This window comes from Scaptodrosophila lebanonensis, unplaced genomic scaffold (genome assembly GCF_003285725.1).
Source record: "Scaptodrosophila lebanonensis strain 11010-0011.00,11010-0021.00 unplaced genomic scaffold, SlebRS2 tig00000024-arrow-pilon, whole genome shotgun sequence".
Classification (NCBI taxonomy): Eukaryota; Metazoa; Arthropoda; class Insecta; order Diptera; family Drosophilidae; genus Scaptodrosophila; species Scaptodrosophila lebanonensis.
The window spans coordinates 3,728,821-3,745,630 of NW_022060538.1; the positions used below are offsets into that span (position 1 = coordinate 3,728,821).

Below are 16,810 nucleotides of genomic sequence, written 5' to 3' on the forward strand. Positions count from 1 at the left end.
GATTGAGGCGTGCCCTTAAGCGCTTGCTGTGTTTCCACTTGGCTCGGTAAATGTTGATGAGCTGCTCAATGACACGCGCAGCAATGGCAACGACACAGCCGACAACAGCAACAGCAACAACACGAAGAAGGAAAATAACTGGCAACCGACAACATGGCGTATGTGTAATATGCTTTGCTGTTTTTCTTACGCGCCTGGCCTTATTACGATTATTTCCGTGTAGGTATACTTTATAAATAGTCTGAAGCGTTTAGCACTGTCAACTGCCAGACGTAGTGCAATAATTTTGCGAGTACTGCTGCTGTCGTCGTTTCATATTTTATTTTATTATACTCTGTACATGAAATGTACAAGAGTATATTAGGTTTGCGGGAGCTGAAAAATGTAACAGGCAGAAGGAGGCGTGGCAGACCCCACAAAGTATATATATTATTGATCAGCGTGACAAGACGAGTCGATCTAGCCCTGTCTGTCTGTCTGTCCGTCTGTCCGTCCGTATGAACACCTGGATCTCAGAGACTATAAGAGATAGAGACACCAAATTTTGCACGAAGATGCGTTATGTGTATATTCTATACGAGTTTGTTTTATTTTTTTGATTTTCCCCCCCACTTCCCCCCTATGGGGGTTTTCCCGATTTTCCATTCGTATAATCGCCTATATCTCGGAGACTATAAAACCTAGGCACACCAAATTGTAGTCCAAGATGCCTTGTGTGAATACGCAGAAAATGTATATTTTGGAATTTCCCTCCCTCCCCCCTCTCCCCCGCAAATGCGATTTTCTCTAACTCCCGTAATTCTTGGAATTTCGAACTAAAATTTTGGAAATACCCCCAGTTAGTTATTATGTGTCCGTATGCCAAGTTTCATTATGATAGACCGATTTACCAAGAAGTTATAGCTATAAATATATTTGCTGCTGCAGCGCTGCTGCAGCGCTGCTCAAGCGCTGCCCGCGGCTGTTGTTGATGTTGCTGTTTGGTTGACTGCGAAAATGCTTACACAGACACGAATTGATGCGCATAGGCATACATACACTCACACAGACGCAATTGCTATGTAAATGTGCAATTATACACCCTTTACGTGAGTTCGAATACCGAGAGAGGTAAAATCGATCAAATTTTTTTTTTATTTTCTTATTTTTTTTTATTTTCTATAATTATTGTAAACATATGTACAGAGTATTTCAAAGTCGGGACACCCGACTTTAGCTTTTTTACTTGTTTTTTGTTTTATTTCGCGTCGCGTAATGAAAAGTAAAGCCAACACAAAAATGTTGCGGCACTCGCACAATGAACTGCTAAGCATTGTCGAGTGCCTGCCGCGACGCGTCATTTGTCACGACGTCCTGCGTAGACATATCAAACGCACATGTGATTATCTGACATTTTTTATAACAGTCGTTTCCTTTTTCTCTCGTTTTTGTTGCTTTCCGGCCCGTTCCTATTTGCAGTCTGTTCTTGCCAACGCACAAATTTGATGCGTATGAGCGATATTTCTACATTCACCACATGTGTGTGTGTGTGCGTGTGTTGACTGGGCAACGTATGTGTGTGTTCGTGTGTGTGTGTGTGGGTTAATGCAGCTTCTGGCAATTTGTTGTGTTGATAGCAGATAAGCATTTGATGAGGCTTTATATTAAAGCAAGCGACTTGCTACTACCTCTTCCCCCACCACCCATTCCCAATGGTTGGCAGTTTTCTTCGCTCTAAGCTGCTTAGCATAAGCAATTTTGAGTTGTACAATTAAAGTGAAAGCGGATTTTGGTAGGGCATAAAGAATTTTTCAATTTTTTGTTAATTAATTCATGGATTAAAGCAAAGTTTTGCATACAAACAAGCCCATACAGTCTTTAATATGCAAATACGTATTAAAATGTAATCAGTGGCGACACACTTTTTTGTTTGTTTGTTTTTTTGTTATTAAAATAGTAACAAAATTGTTTTTATGAAAAACATATATATAATTGCGTTTTACGGCCAAGGTAGGTGCCGGACGCGTGAAAACAGTTTTGCGTAAATAATCCTTAAAAAAATGTATATAATTTGAAAGAAAAGTAAAGCGCTGGCTTGTAATCGAAAATAATATTACAGTATGAAATAATAACTAAAATAATAATTATTGAAATACATGAAGTGGAAAATATGCAAAATTTTCATTTGAAATGTTCATCCTTTAGCCACCAATGGCTAAAAGAATTCATTAATTCATTTTTATTCTACTAATATAAATAAATAAATTTGCTTTTGGCTGAAAGTCCTAATCTAATATACTGAAACTTTATTAACATTTAAACAAAAGGAGGCAATAGTCCTTGATATTTGACAGCTACCCTTGTTAGCTTTGCTCTCAAATAAATATGACTATACATATGACTAACATATAGCTGAATATATGTTTGAAAATTATGTCACACATTCGTGAATAAAATTTATTTGATTTTAATACGAGCAGTTAACGAGCAGGCAGAGAAAAGCTCGTTATTTTAATTGAAAGCTTGTAAAGCATGACAAGAGGGAATATAATAAATGTTGAAATTGTTTTTAATAAATGAAAGTGCATTTATGTTTTTCTTACTTAGCCAGAACAAATAAAATTAAACAAAATATTTTTTGAAGAAAAATGTATATATTTTTTGGATCTATTTCGATAGTAGTTGCCTAAAAACTGATAACAAATTTATGCAAATTGAAGAGCTTAAAGGTTTGTCTTTATAATTCAAAGGGATTAATGCACATGATGTCTATTTGGTCCACTTTGCCATTTTATAGAAACTCCAAAGCTTACAATCATAGCATAAATTTAATTTACCAATAATGCTTAAAAGGCAATAATCTAATAATAAAGGGCTTGTATTATTTTAAATTGAAAATAATGAAAAATCTTTGAGAACAAACTCTCTGTAAATATTTAATAATAAATTCATATTTATATATTTTTGTTTGCTTAACAACCTTTGAATATCAGTGATTAAAACAAAGAAGTTTGTAGCTCTCACTAACGAGTTGTGTGTTGTGAACATTTTGTCAAAAACAATTAAATAATGCTATACTTATGTTTGACATATACTTCAAATACATACCCTGCAGACAATTTCAATTTGTATTTGTCACAATTCACCGTTTACAGCCTGTAAAGAAGATGGATGAATGTTGTGTGTAAGGGAAGCGGCAGATTCAAAAAATTAATGCTAAATTATTTCGACAATTTAATTGAAAATTCCATTTGAAATGTAAATGCAAACGGGCGTCAAGCCAAACGGAATTCAATTAAAGTCGAAACAAATCCAAAGTAGCACACGCACAAACGAAGATGAGGAGGAAAGGCACTCAGATTCGTAAAAATCTAAAGCAAACACATATGTTCAGAGTAGAGAAGTCAAGCTTGAAACGTAAAAATAATGTAGGTAATGTAATAAGGCCGTATTAATATTTTAAAATATAAATTGCCACAAGCGCACATGAGATATTTTAACCACAAGCAATTTAAATATTAAATGAAGATGAGAAATATAATGGCAAATGTGCACACATGCCTGAGAGCTCAAATATACACACACACACTCATTTAACAGGAAAAACTGGGAGGCAGACATGGGCATGGGCCTGGGCCTGGTTCTGTTTCTGTGCCATATACAAATACAAATATGGCATGTAGATTTTCATATGAAAATTCAAAGTAACACAACTGCATGGACCGTGTGCCCGCTTCCTTTTTCTCTTCCCCCTTCTTCCGACTTCCTCCTTACACTTTAACAGGCTGTGCAGCCACAGATAGAGGCTGTTTGTAGCATATTGAAGGTAAAGGCAGGAGCAGATATACCATTGGTCCTTCTGCCTGCCTTTCAGCCGGAATTTTAGCCTGGCATTCGGTGGGTTGATTGTGTTGGCGCAGCACACTGAATCGAGCTGGTCGGTTCGCCAGAATCCTGCTCCTGTCTGCGCACGTCAAGCCAAATAAATTTAATAACGCATTCAGCATAAAAACGCACGCACACGCACACTCATTCGCATATAAAGTTATGCATACGCTTCGTAGCGCAGGGAAGCAAATAAACAAACAAATAGCGCTCGAGCATACATATAGTACATACATACGTATATACAAGTAGTATGTGTATTCATACATATGAATATGTACATTTGCCCGAGCATCTATGTATGCCAACAACCGTCGCCAAGTTGTGGCTCACGTTGTAGGGGTTCGCTTTTTGGCTGCCCTCCATTGTTTTGCAGCGGCAAATTAAAACAAGAATAACACCATCTATAGTATAACCCAAAATATTGTATACACTTCCAAATACGTGTGAAATAATCATTATTCTAATATTATTACTATAGTGTCTTTTGTATATGATCGAGTTTACTTCAGTAATGCTTAGAAGGCAGCTAGTTAAACTAGCTAGCTATCAGTAAATTTGATAATACATTTCAACTGTCTGATTGCAATACACGCCTGCGAGAGGACACAGCTTTGATAAAATGTTTGTATTATTTTTAATACTCTTTTTTATTCATTACTCTGCGTATTCATGCGCTGCAAATAATAGTTCTAGTTGTCTTAGATGAAGAGTGAAAACTATGGCACATAAATATCCACAATAATTACTAATATTTTTCGTTCGTAAAGTTCTAGCTAAATTGTCTCGGATAAACAGAATACAATGCATGTATAGTATAACATTTTAGGTATATTGCCGTTCATATATTTCCCAAAAAAGTGCATGGAAACAGTTCGTGAAGGGTATAGAAAGTACAATTCGATGCCAACAGTCGATGTTGTAGAGCTGCAAATCAACGCGGCGTATGCGTAATATTTGTGTATGAGTTTTTTTCTTTGCATACTTTTGTGGGCCGAGAATGGCGTTTTACACTTTTAAGCACTCTGGTAAATTGCTCATAAATATTTCGAGGCGTTGTCTTACTCATGGGGCAAGCCAAGAAAATGTCGAACGACCTTTGTGGCTTCAATTTTTACAGTCGTTTTGTGCCATTTTTGATTGCCATTTTTACGAGTTGCTCACATGTGTTGGTCGCCATAAAATTTGCGACTGATAGGCTCGCACAAACACACATAAGTACATATATATATATATATATATATATACAAGTATATATACAAGTATATAGATACGTATACAAAGCAATATATTTACAGATATACGTATGTACTTGTATTTACACTTCATTTGGCTTGCGACGATGCGTAAATTATGCGCTGCATGCACAAGTAATGACATCAAAGGCACAGTCAAAATTATCAAGCCTGCCATTAACATTTGATAAATGCGTACACGCAATGGTTATCGATTCGATTTCCCTTGATTCCCATCAATTTATGTGCGAGACTTTAAGCCACTTAGCAAACGCTTCACCGGCAGCGCCCAGACAAATGCTTTTGAGGAGCAGCTGCTGGAGCGAATTTGCAAACTATCTGAAAATATTTGCACAGTCACGGAGATGTTATCGGAACCAGCTGGAATAGCAAGGTCTCCTCCTTCTACCCTATCTTCTCTCCCCATTACTATCATTTTCAACCAACCACGAGGCAATGCTTTTAATAAGAAATCATAGCCAAAAAGTTGTACGTTTCATTTTGTCACAGCAATTGGAGCAGCACTGTGACCCATAAAATTGGAATTGTCAGCAAACTGAAAATGGCGCTCTCAATTTGTATATCTGCCAATATATATGTGTATAACTGGAAGTGAGTGATATTAATGTGTGTATGTGTGCTACTTAAAGCAAACTCGTTCAAAATGTAATGAAGCAGTCGTAGTTGTTAGCGGTGGTGCGGGCTTTAAACTTGTCTGCCACTCTAACGAACTGACGCCATCATCAATCAACATTTAAGCCCAGCTACTGCCCCTGCTGCTAACTATTTTAAGTCTATCAAATCAATTAAAATTGTCACAAAAAAAAGTAATGCCAAGATGAATGCATCGAAAGTGTATTATATATTACACATATGTATGCATGTATATATGTACATACACGAATATATGCTGCGAAAGCTAACTAGCTAAAAGTTAAGCTATTCAGCATCGAATGAAAACCAAAACCGACAAACCAAAACTTCTGACGACCGCAGAAAGCACTTTGCGAGAGGGAAACCGACAGGCAGGCAGGCAGGCAGGCAAGCATCCAGGACCTACACTCTCGCAATCATTCACATACATGTATGTACTCGTATATGAATAGCGACAGCTACACTCATGGTTTCGTGGCGTGCCAGATCATTAATTTTAGTCGAGTGTCAAAAGACATACACGCATTGTGTTACATCAAATGCAGGCAAGCAGGCAGGCAGCCAAGTAGGCTGGAGGGCAGAAGCGGACAAGCTACTTTTTGAGTACAGTAAATACTGGTTGGGTAAGCACAACAAATCTTTGTGGTGAGTTGCGTTTTTATGTCCGTTTTGGGATTTAAAGCAGCATCCAGTCTGGAATCATGCTGTTCTCAACAGTTAGTAGCTAGACAAGCCAATCTTTTGAAACTAATAAATCATCACCTTTTTTATTTGGTGCTCTTAAATTTGAATAGAAATGGAACTTGCTTTCTGTTGGCAAAATTTCCATAAAGTTTGTTAAAACTTTGTAAAAAGGACTGCAAACAAAACTTGATATATTGAAAAATTGGTAAAAAATATCACAATCGTTTTGTAAAAATGAAGCATTTTTTGTAGTTGAGAAAAGAAAAGTTATGTTGTCAAACCAATCTCTTACTATATTTAATCAACAAAAAATAGTTTATTTTTAATGAGTTGTAATATTAGTGATTAAAATTGATTAACTTCAGTGTTGCAAAACTTTTGTTAATCATACCAATTCCAATTTTGAATACATAGTTGGTTTATTTAACAAAAGAGTTATTTAAATCTATTTCTTCTGTATTGACATTTCAATATTTAGATATTATTTTGTTATTTCTTTACTTCTATTTCGGTAATATGGGTTCAATGTGCTTAAGATATTTCTCCTGTAGAAAATACATGTGTTATGTGTGTGAGTCAATCGTCCGATGCTGCGTCTGCTGCATTGCTATGTCATCAATTATATAGTCAAAGTCAATTTAATGCAATTGCCGCTTGTGCTTAGCTCTGCTTGTCTCTCACCCACTCTCACATTAGTCGATCGGTTTACCAATTAAAGCGTCTTTATTACACTTAGATGGCAAAAAATTGGTGATAAAACCAAGGAATCTGTATTGAAATATGTATGCTGGCAGTCGAGTCCGCCCGGTCGTTCGCTCGCAGTTACCAACAAATCAAATCATTGTCATAGTTGTTCGTGCCTTGCTTACTTATGCATGCGCATATGTCATCATGAATATGCGAGCGAGAATGCGAGCGGACGGGCGGACGGGCAGACAGGCAGACGAGCGAAAGAGTGCTGCGAGTTGCGCGCCAATCAACTGCAGCAGAAAATAACAATAACAACAACAACACTTGCAACAACAATCAGGCAGACAGGCAAAGTATCTTGTTGTACCCAAAGCTGCATCGGTACAATTGTGTTTGGGCAATTGTCTGTGCAATTTTTGTTTTGTTTTAGCAAACAAGCCAAACAATTGTGGGAAAGGTTTCACAAAAGTCATGTGTTGTTGTTGTTATGGTTGCAATTGCCTGTGGCCTGGGAAATTGTAGCAAACGGCCGAAAAACAAACTGCTTTTTGTTTCACGCTTTCCCAGCTGCCTCACAAGTTTATTAGTGCGCTCTACCTCAAATGAATGAACAACTGAATGAATGACAGTGTGCGAGTTAATGATGAGGCATCCTTTCACTTTTCTACATTTATGTTACTATGTGTGTGTGTGTGTGTAGTGTGTGGCCGCAATGAGTGTTGCAACAAAGCGGCTATAGCTCTATAGCAGCAACTTATCTGCTGTTTAACATCGACGGCAGCACAAAAGTCAAAAGGCACCAGCGCCATAATCAATAATTAAGGACAGCTTGTTGATCAAGATAGTGTGGCGGACACCTAAGCAAGGAAGTAGGAATATGCATTTACACTCAGAGAAAATATCTATACAATGGCCAAGAATATGTATGAAAGACTTGTTTAATGGCACGATATTAATTATATATTATATCTAAGAAGCTGATTTAAAAATAAGACCTTAGGCTATAGAGGCTTATAATTTTGTATATAACCTGACTCTGCAGAACTGTTAAAAAAAGCTAAATGTGGAAATTACAAGTAATGCGCAGTAAAACACAACAACAAATTTTTAAATAATATTACAGAAGAATTTAAGAATTGTATAATATTAACCCATTTTTGTGTTTTACAGCTACTATACGTGTATAATTACAAATTAAATGGTAACGGAGCAAAGGCATTCGACTCCGTGTATGTACAGAGTACATACATTATGTTTAATATTTAAAATACATTTAAATTAATAATATAATTTTTGGAGTATACCTAAATTGTGAATGAACAGGTTTAAATGTATATATGTGTAAGTCCTAGGAAAGGAGGGCTTTCATGGTAAGGACTTGTGGTAGAGATTGCACAGTTTTTAAGAAGCTAAAAATTAGTTTTTTGATCTGGAGCTTTGGTTGAGATAGAAGGAGTAAATGATCGGGTATATAAAAATCGTTAATCGTTAACCTGTTGGCTTAGATTTTTCTTCATGTTTTCGATGACGCCCTTTTTTGGTTCCTACGACTTCTTTGTGTGAACACAGATAATAAAACCAAGTGCTATGTGCGTATAGGTCATAATATTCTTATCTATTAAGATTAAAGAGGTCCATACATAATAGGTGTATCCTAATAAGTTAAGCACTTATGTATCCATGGATACACATCGCTACTTATATAACTTGCATAAACCTTTATAAATTCTTCTGCCACAACTGCCAATTTGTAAAATAAATTCATCTGTTTTTCAAGTGTATTGCTGCTAACAGGCTGGGGGTGACCCAGCTGCATGTTGCAGCGATGCACACACAAGGCAGCACACATTTACAACAAATATCAACTATGTGAAATGAGTTTTTATGCGCGTGCACACACTCAAGCACTTGCAGGTATGTACTATTGCTTCAAAGATAAGGAAGGAACGAAAAGAAGAGGAAGAGAAGAAGCGGTTGGGGACTTGTCATATGAAGTAAATGATACACCTTGCAGTGCTGTGTGCATATGGCGCAAATATTTCATTCATGACGCTTGTAAATCTTCTTTTGATTGCACTTAATACTTGTCACACAGCAAGGAAGAAGAAAAAAATGGTTGAAAGCCATGCTGTACATTCATATGCATTTACATTGCCCCAATATGACATATGTATGTATGCATGTGTGCTATGGCGTGTTGGCCAAACCAAAAGGGAGGGTAGAAGGTACGGAAAAAAAGTTAGCCCGCAACTAACAAGAAAAACTGCAAACGGTAGAAGAAAATCATAATAATCCGGCATGTTTGCATTCAAATTGAGAATTCCTCGTCACTACACATAGACACACACACGCACACTTACACGCAGATGATGTAGCTATGTATGTTTGTGTGTGTGCTAGCATGTTATCTGCAGAGAAATCTCATTTCGTTTCAGCATGCGCCGCTTTTGTACTAAAATGAATGTGTGCACATTTCTGTGAGTGTATATGGGTGTGTGTATGGATGTGTGTCCTTTCTACCACTCATACCTTTCCACTTCTACTTCTTTCCATTCAGTTGCCAGTTAAAAATCATGTTTTTCAACGCGTTAGCAGCTGGCATTTCAATAGCTTCGTGCGCAAGCGATTTTCGTTATCAACAAACAAACAAGCACACATCCACAAACTGACACACACACAAACACACACACACACACACATATGTGGCAGTCAGATATATATCTATGTTGTAAGAACGAATGAGAGACACCTTTTACCGCAATTTATCGTTTTGGTGAATCTTAAATCTCTTTCAAGGCTCCAACATATTTTGCCTTGAACACGCTCACACACACATATTACATCCTTCATGCCGCGGTGACTGCAATCTTTTGTGTATTTGTGGCTTCGAATAAGTACACGTATGTCTGCCTGTATGTGTGTGTGCGTTGCATGCAGATGCCATGGAAATTCAATGTATTATTATGTCTTGCACACAAGCAAGCAAACAAGCAAGCGAGCGAGCAAGGCCTCCGCCATTTGAGGCTCGTGTTGTTAAACAGGAATTATGTTTTATTGAAAGTGAAAAAGTTTGTTCTTTCAAAAGAGGTGCGCAAAATATGTGGCCATGTTTGCATTTAGATTGTAATCGCGAGCATCAAGTTTTATGGCTTGGCAGCGCGTCAAAGGGCATCAAATGTGCATAAGGCAGTTTGCATATCATGCTCGACCTTATGTATGTATGTATATATGTACGTGTGTGCATGTGTATGTATATAAAAACAAGAACAAAAAGCTTAAAAGCGAGGCTTTATGGGCCTGCTAGATATGTAGATATTTATTTGCAACTTGACTAAAGTAAGAGATTCTTAAAAATATTTTAAGCATACAAATTAAATTATACAAAAGCTAAGATTAGTTGTTGCTTAGCTTTATTTTTTTATACTCAAGAAAAACCATTAATATAATCGCTAAAATTAATTATTCTTATAAATTCTCATTATCTGTCTGATTTTTGAGAAAAATAATAAATATAAAGTTTCTTTTGTAAGAAATCTCTTTTTTACAGATTCTCAAATATGTAAACTCAAGTAATCTACATATACATAAAACAGTTTGTTGTTTACAGTGTAGGTGAGCACTAGGAAGGAAAGATCGAACACCATTTAACAGATTTGTGAAATCTAAGAAATAATACAAAATAAACAGCGAAAACGCTTTCTCAAACTTTTCTTGGGGCCTGAATATTTAATTTTGTTTTCTTTTTTTTTTTAAATATTATATGAGTAGAGTGCCTAGAAGCTGTAAATAACGGGATATAGTAGTACAATGCTCCTATAATGTCTTATAATCAATTGTCGAAATTTTGTAACATGTTCCACATTATTATTATGTTATTCTGCGAACATAATTTTTAACTCACTTTTGTTTATTATTGAGAAACCGCAAATACTCTATTGGCAGCTTTTTATAAAACAAAACTAAATCTTGGCTGTCCGTAAGCTATCAAATAAAATGCCAAATGAACTATGTATGTAACTATTTTTAAAAGTATTTTTTCTGAACACCCATTCGTTAAACGTAACAACTATTGCTTAGGCTATTACCACATACTTCTGAGCCAGCAAAAAAGAGAAAAACTTCTATACTTAGTCAGCTGACTAGTCAATTTACCACAAAACGAGCGTATAGAGAAAAAAATAGACAATAGCAGACATCAACAACAGCAACAACAAATACCAAGCTGCATTCAAAGTGCCTTGTTAACAGCTGAAAACTTTTTAAATCTGCAAATTGGTTTCGCCTCTAACCACAAAAATCCTCGGGACTTGACTTGAGTTTTTCACGCGCTGTCACAAATTTTGAACACGCACAAATTTCACGCCAAGGCCAAAAGCTCGAAGAAAGAGGAGAAGGACAAGCATTGAGCATCGAGCACTGGCAAAAGGAAAGCAAGAAAAAGCGCACAACGCGCACAATGCTAGGGTAAAAATTCGCCACAGCAGCGGCGGCGGCAGAAAGAAAACCAAAGTTTTCCATCCCACTCGCATCCTTGCTGCGGATGTCCTTTGATGCCGCGACCTCTTGGCGACCCCGTCGACTTTGAGCCGCACAAACAAATCCAACAGCAAATTTTACAAGCAACTTTTGCGTCAAACTTTATGCATTTCATATAAATACAAAAAAAAAAATTGAAAAGAAAACTGTAGCATACACTGTAACAAAAGGGTGAAAGGGCACATTCATTTTATGCTAATTTATGCAACTTTTAGAAGAAAATTCCATCCTACTTGGTCCATCCGATTATATATACTATACATGCATCCAACTATCGATATTCTTATCATTCATCTTTGTCCATCTATACGCCACATACCTGCCTGAAAGTCTGTTTGTTTGTTTGTTTGTTTGGCTTTTTGTCTGTTTTTTCATTCGCTTTTTTGATTGTGCGACTATCTGTTCCTATGTCTTTCATTTTCATTATACCACAAAGAAGTAGAGCATCTGGGAATCGTTTTACTTACAGTTTTTTATCTTGACTTTTTACGCTCTTGTTTTAAATTTTAAACGGTTTTGTTTGTTGAGCTGCAAACGCCAACATGTGCCAGTCCCTTCTTTATTTGCCCCGTTTTCTGTTTTGTTCCCGTTTTATTTTTATTTTTTTATTTGATGCGCTTTGTTTTTCTTGTGCGCCCTTTTTGTAAATGCTGCCTTGGGTGAGGCATTTGTGATAACTTTTTGATGTTTTATGGCTGTCAAGTTGTCGTATTTTTTGTTGTTGTTGCTGTTGCCGTTACCGCCATTGTTGTTGCTTCTCCTGTCGTATGCTCTGTCAAAATTATATTATATATATTATGTATTCCCTCGCTTCTGATTTTGCGGTGTCGCTTGTCGCCTACTTGATCTTACCCTACCCCATCGGCCGCCCACCACTATCTCTGCTTGTTTAGGCTGATGAGCATGACGATGTACCCGCCATTGATTTGCATAAAAATGTTAACAAATATTTTGCTTTTTATTATAACAAAAAAAAAAGAATAATAAAAGCAGCTGGCAGACTACAAGGAATATTCAATATGTTTTCGAGTCAAGTTAAGCAGCAAATGGTACAGACAAAAAAAAAGAAAAAAAAAGGACAAAAGTGCCGGGAAAAAAACTGTGGCAGTCTTTGCGGCGCAAACCAAACAAGTGTTGCGTTCGTTGTTGTTGCAGCTTTTGACCTTTTTCCTCCGCCCTCGCTTTCCATATAAAAATTCAATTTATTTATCTTATGCTTACATGTGTGTATGTGTGTTGGCTCGCGGCTTGTCGCAAATAAAATCTACATAAAATATCAAACAACGCACAGTGCGTCGTAACTTGCGACTTGATTGAAAATCGTCACATAGTACTCCATATTATTGGATATTATTGCTTCATCAACTGCCAGGAATTTGCGAAATGTACATCGTTACGAATTTTCTACCAATAAGTTGTTTTCTTTGTTAGCCCATTTTTGGCAACCTCATCGGATGATTGTGTGTACATATATTCCGTGCTGCCTTAAATAAATCTAAATAATTATAATATCAAAAATGATTAATGCTTTTCAGTTGTTATTACAAAAATAAACTGAAGTTCGAAGCTGACTGACAAATATGATTGATTTGCGAATTAAACAAAAGCTTCAAAGATTCTAAGGCCATAACCATTGATATATGACGCTGCAAAAAAAAAAAGAAAAAACTCCCCAAAAATTTGTCACTATTAGTTCGATTTTTAAACTCAGTTGAAACATTTGTACATAGTTTTAATTTTCAATCCTTTTGAAGGCACGATTTGCTGTTAATAATTTGTATTAAATTCTTCAACATAAGAATACTCTAAAAGAAGTCCAACACAATCTCATTTTTCTTAAATTTTGCAGTAATTGGCATAAGGAATTATAAAGCTATAGCATAAATAAATAATATTGCATCAGTATTGATTGAAAGGTGTTTACGTTGTCTTTATTCAATATTGATTCAACGCCGATGTTGTTGACTATGACTTTCTCATCAGCCAAGCAAAATCACTGGTTTTCCGAATAATTTGATTATGTTTGTTAAACAAGTTTGTTGAACGCACTGTGCCGTGCCCTTCTTTTTTTTGAGGAAAGCAAACGGAATGCAAACGCTTATTAAGCTCGCTACTGACATTTGATTTGAATGCTCATCACCCCTGACTCCTTTGGCCTACCCGCCCCTCAGCACACTCTCCCCTTCTGGCATGCCACTTTGACACTTTCTGCTTTCGGCTGCAGCTTCCAAGTGCGCTACAAATAAATAACCGAATTCTTTGCGGATTTTTTGTGACCCGTCAGCGCAGGCAGCAGCGCTAGAAAATTAATTGAAAATGGTTTGGCTTTAAATAAATTTAAATGTTCGATGTTTGCGCTACCAACTTTTCAATTATAGAAAATCACAAAATAAATGCCAAAGAGAATGATACAAAAAAAAAATCGCGTGGAGAGGAGGAAAATCGATGAATGCGTTTGATTGAATCAAATGTGTTCGCTTGGGTGTGTGAGTGCGATTGTGTGAGATTGCGCTTGTGTGCCGCAATTAAGGCAATATAAGGATGTATAAGCCAAAAGGCTAAGACCCCACAGGCTTTTTCTGCATTGTGTTGTGCAGTCATGTCACGAATTTCGATTTGCTTTGCTTTTAAAATGCCGTTGTCAGCCTCTTTTGTTGTGTATTGGTGTGTATGTGGATGTGTGTATATGCGTGTGTATGGGTGAGTGTGTGTGTGAGGGTGTACTATATTTATTTACAATCCAACTGCGCTAAATTGGCCTAAAACTTTTTAAAATGCGATGCATCTGCGATTGCCAATGGCCCGTTCTTAGCCACAATCTTGAGAAACGAGCGCTTAATTTAATTTATCTGAAGCTATTTAGTGCCATTGTTGTTATTGTTTTCTCTTATTTTTTGTGTTTAGAGTGCAGACACGAAACGCTGCTCATTAATTTTGTTTTATTTCATTTCATTTTGAGCCTCAATTGCTTGGCATTTGAGAATTTCAACTTGACTGACGACGAACGACGAACGACGACAGACAGGCTGGAAAAGCTTTGAACAAAACAGTCTACAATTTGGACTATTTAGTGTGAAATTTTATTCAATTCACGTTTCACATTTCAGGTTTTTCGTCTGTCCTTCTCCAGCTGCCACCTCCCATTTCCTATTTTGGACAGACTTCTTCAGACTAAGTATTGTCATCATTGAATGAGGCGCTATTCTATACATTTATTGAGCCTGTTGGGAAAATCGTAAAATTTTCCTTTTCCTTAATGATAATTGAAATTACATTTCTAATCGATATCTTTTCTTGCTGCCCCTCCATTCGAATACCATTTCTTGTTGTGTGCTATTCACTGTCTATGACGCATACAATTCCAGGTTTCCTTAATTTGCTTACTGGCTGTACTCAATTAAATTTGTATTTGGTTTGGTTTGCGTTGGTATTGGAATGACGCTGGCGTTTTAATTGGAAGTAAACAATAAGATTTAAGCCTAACAGCATGCAAAAGCCAATTAACCAACAATTTTTGTCAATAAATCAGTTTTGGCCAAGAAACTCTTTTACACACTCCCCATTCTCCAAAATGAACGTTATCATAAAATAATGTCTGGGTTAACTGTAATCCGCCAAGCTTACTGTGATTCAGAGTCCATTGAAGCTAGATTACGACTAATGCTTTATTCATTTAGAACTGTATAACATAAAAAATTATTGCAATGATTGGGCAATTCTAAGTTCAGAAGTTAAATGATTAATTTGCTATAAACTAAGTAGTTGATAAAATTATAAAATAAATTATCAATTTATAGAAACAAGTCTAACTAAGTCTGAAATATTTAGTAGACTTGATAACTTAATTGATTTTTATAAATACTTGTAAGTGAAGTTCGTTCATCATCATAATCAACAGCTTACTCATATGAATTCATGCTTATAAGCTGAAGAATTCTATTCAAATTAGCATTCTAATTTTATTTTTGGAAAAAGACAAGATGGCTGCTGAAGAAGACGAAGAAGCAAATTAAAAGATAAAAGTTTCTATTCATATTCTAAACAAACTCTGAAGCTTGGCGTTTTTACCATTAAAATGATCGAGCACTTTTTATTTTATCCAAAGGCTTAGAACCCATCGTGTGCGATTCTCAGTCAGAACTACAGCGACAAGACAATGCTACTGGGCAGCGCTATTGAGTTCCATTAGGGAGCGGAGGGAGGTACGACCGAAATAATTGTTTGTCCATTAACTCATTTCGAATTACTAAAACTGATTCTTATTTGCTTTTGTATTCAATAATGTGAAGTAGCAAGGCAGAGTCACAAAGTTGCAGAAATTCAAACATACACATTTGATTGAAATTACAAACAATACATAACAATATTACATAACAATGAGAATGTTATTATTTATAAACAAGAGAGAACGCTACAGTCGAGCAAGCCCGACAGTGTAATACCCTGTACCCAGGTAAACTTCCGTCACTGAGTTATATGCGCCCATAGCAGCAGCAAAAAGAGGAAAAAGAAGAGCGAACTTGTTGCTGCAGTTTGTGGGGGTTGTACTGGCGAGAATTTGTTTCGCTAATAACTTTTCTTAGAATTGACCGAATTGAATAAAATTTTGAACAACAGTAGACAATTATATATAAATTATGTGTGTAAAGTTTGGTTTAGGTAGCATTTGAAATGTGGACGCTATTGACGAAATTCTGTAGCGGGGGAAGGGGGGGAAAATTCCAAAAAATAAAATATACTCGTCCTTTCTCTGACCTAGGAGAATCTGGATGCCAACTTTGGTTATTCTAGCTTTTATAGTTTCTGAGATCCTCGCGTTCATCCAGACGGACGGACAGACGGACAGACGGACGGACGGACATGTCTAGATCGATTTCTCTCGTCATGCTGATCAAGAATATATATACTTTATGGGGTCGGAGATGCTTCCTTCTGTATGTTACATACTTTGCACAAACCTAATATACCCTTTTTACCCTACGGGTACAGGGTATAAAAATGCGGATTCAATATTAATACTTGAAGAATACTTGAGTGATTTCTAAATTGAATGTTGTTAACAAAAAACATGTTGATATTTATTTATTGTAGATAAAAGAGACAATTCAAAACAGCAATGTGCAGTTGTTAGTGTAGTTTGGTTTCAA

The 16,810-nt window shown here is 36.3% G+C and overlaps 1 protein-coding gene across 2 annotated transcripts in view; it reads right to left on the reverse strand.

Annotated features, from left to right (window-relative positions):
* LOC115620613 (protein toll) overlaps window positions 1-16,810 on the reverse strand; it is an 84,205-nt gene that overhangs the window by 49,365 nt on the left and 18,030 nt on the right. Inside the window, exon 2 of one of the 2 annotated variants that reach the window (XM_030513930.1) lies at window positions 3,088-3,135. The exons of the other annotated variant lie outside the window; for it this stretch is intronic. The gene's annotated coding sequence lies outside the window, so the exon portion shown is untranslated. The remainder of the gene's footprint in view (window positions 1-3,087; window positions 3,136-16,810) is intronic. 2 annotated transcript variants of the gene reach the window in all.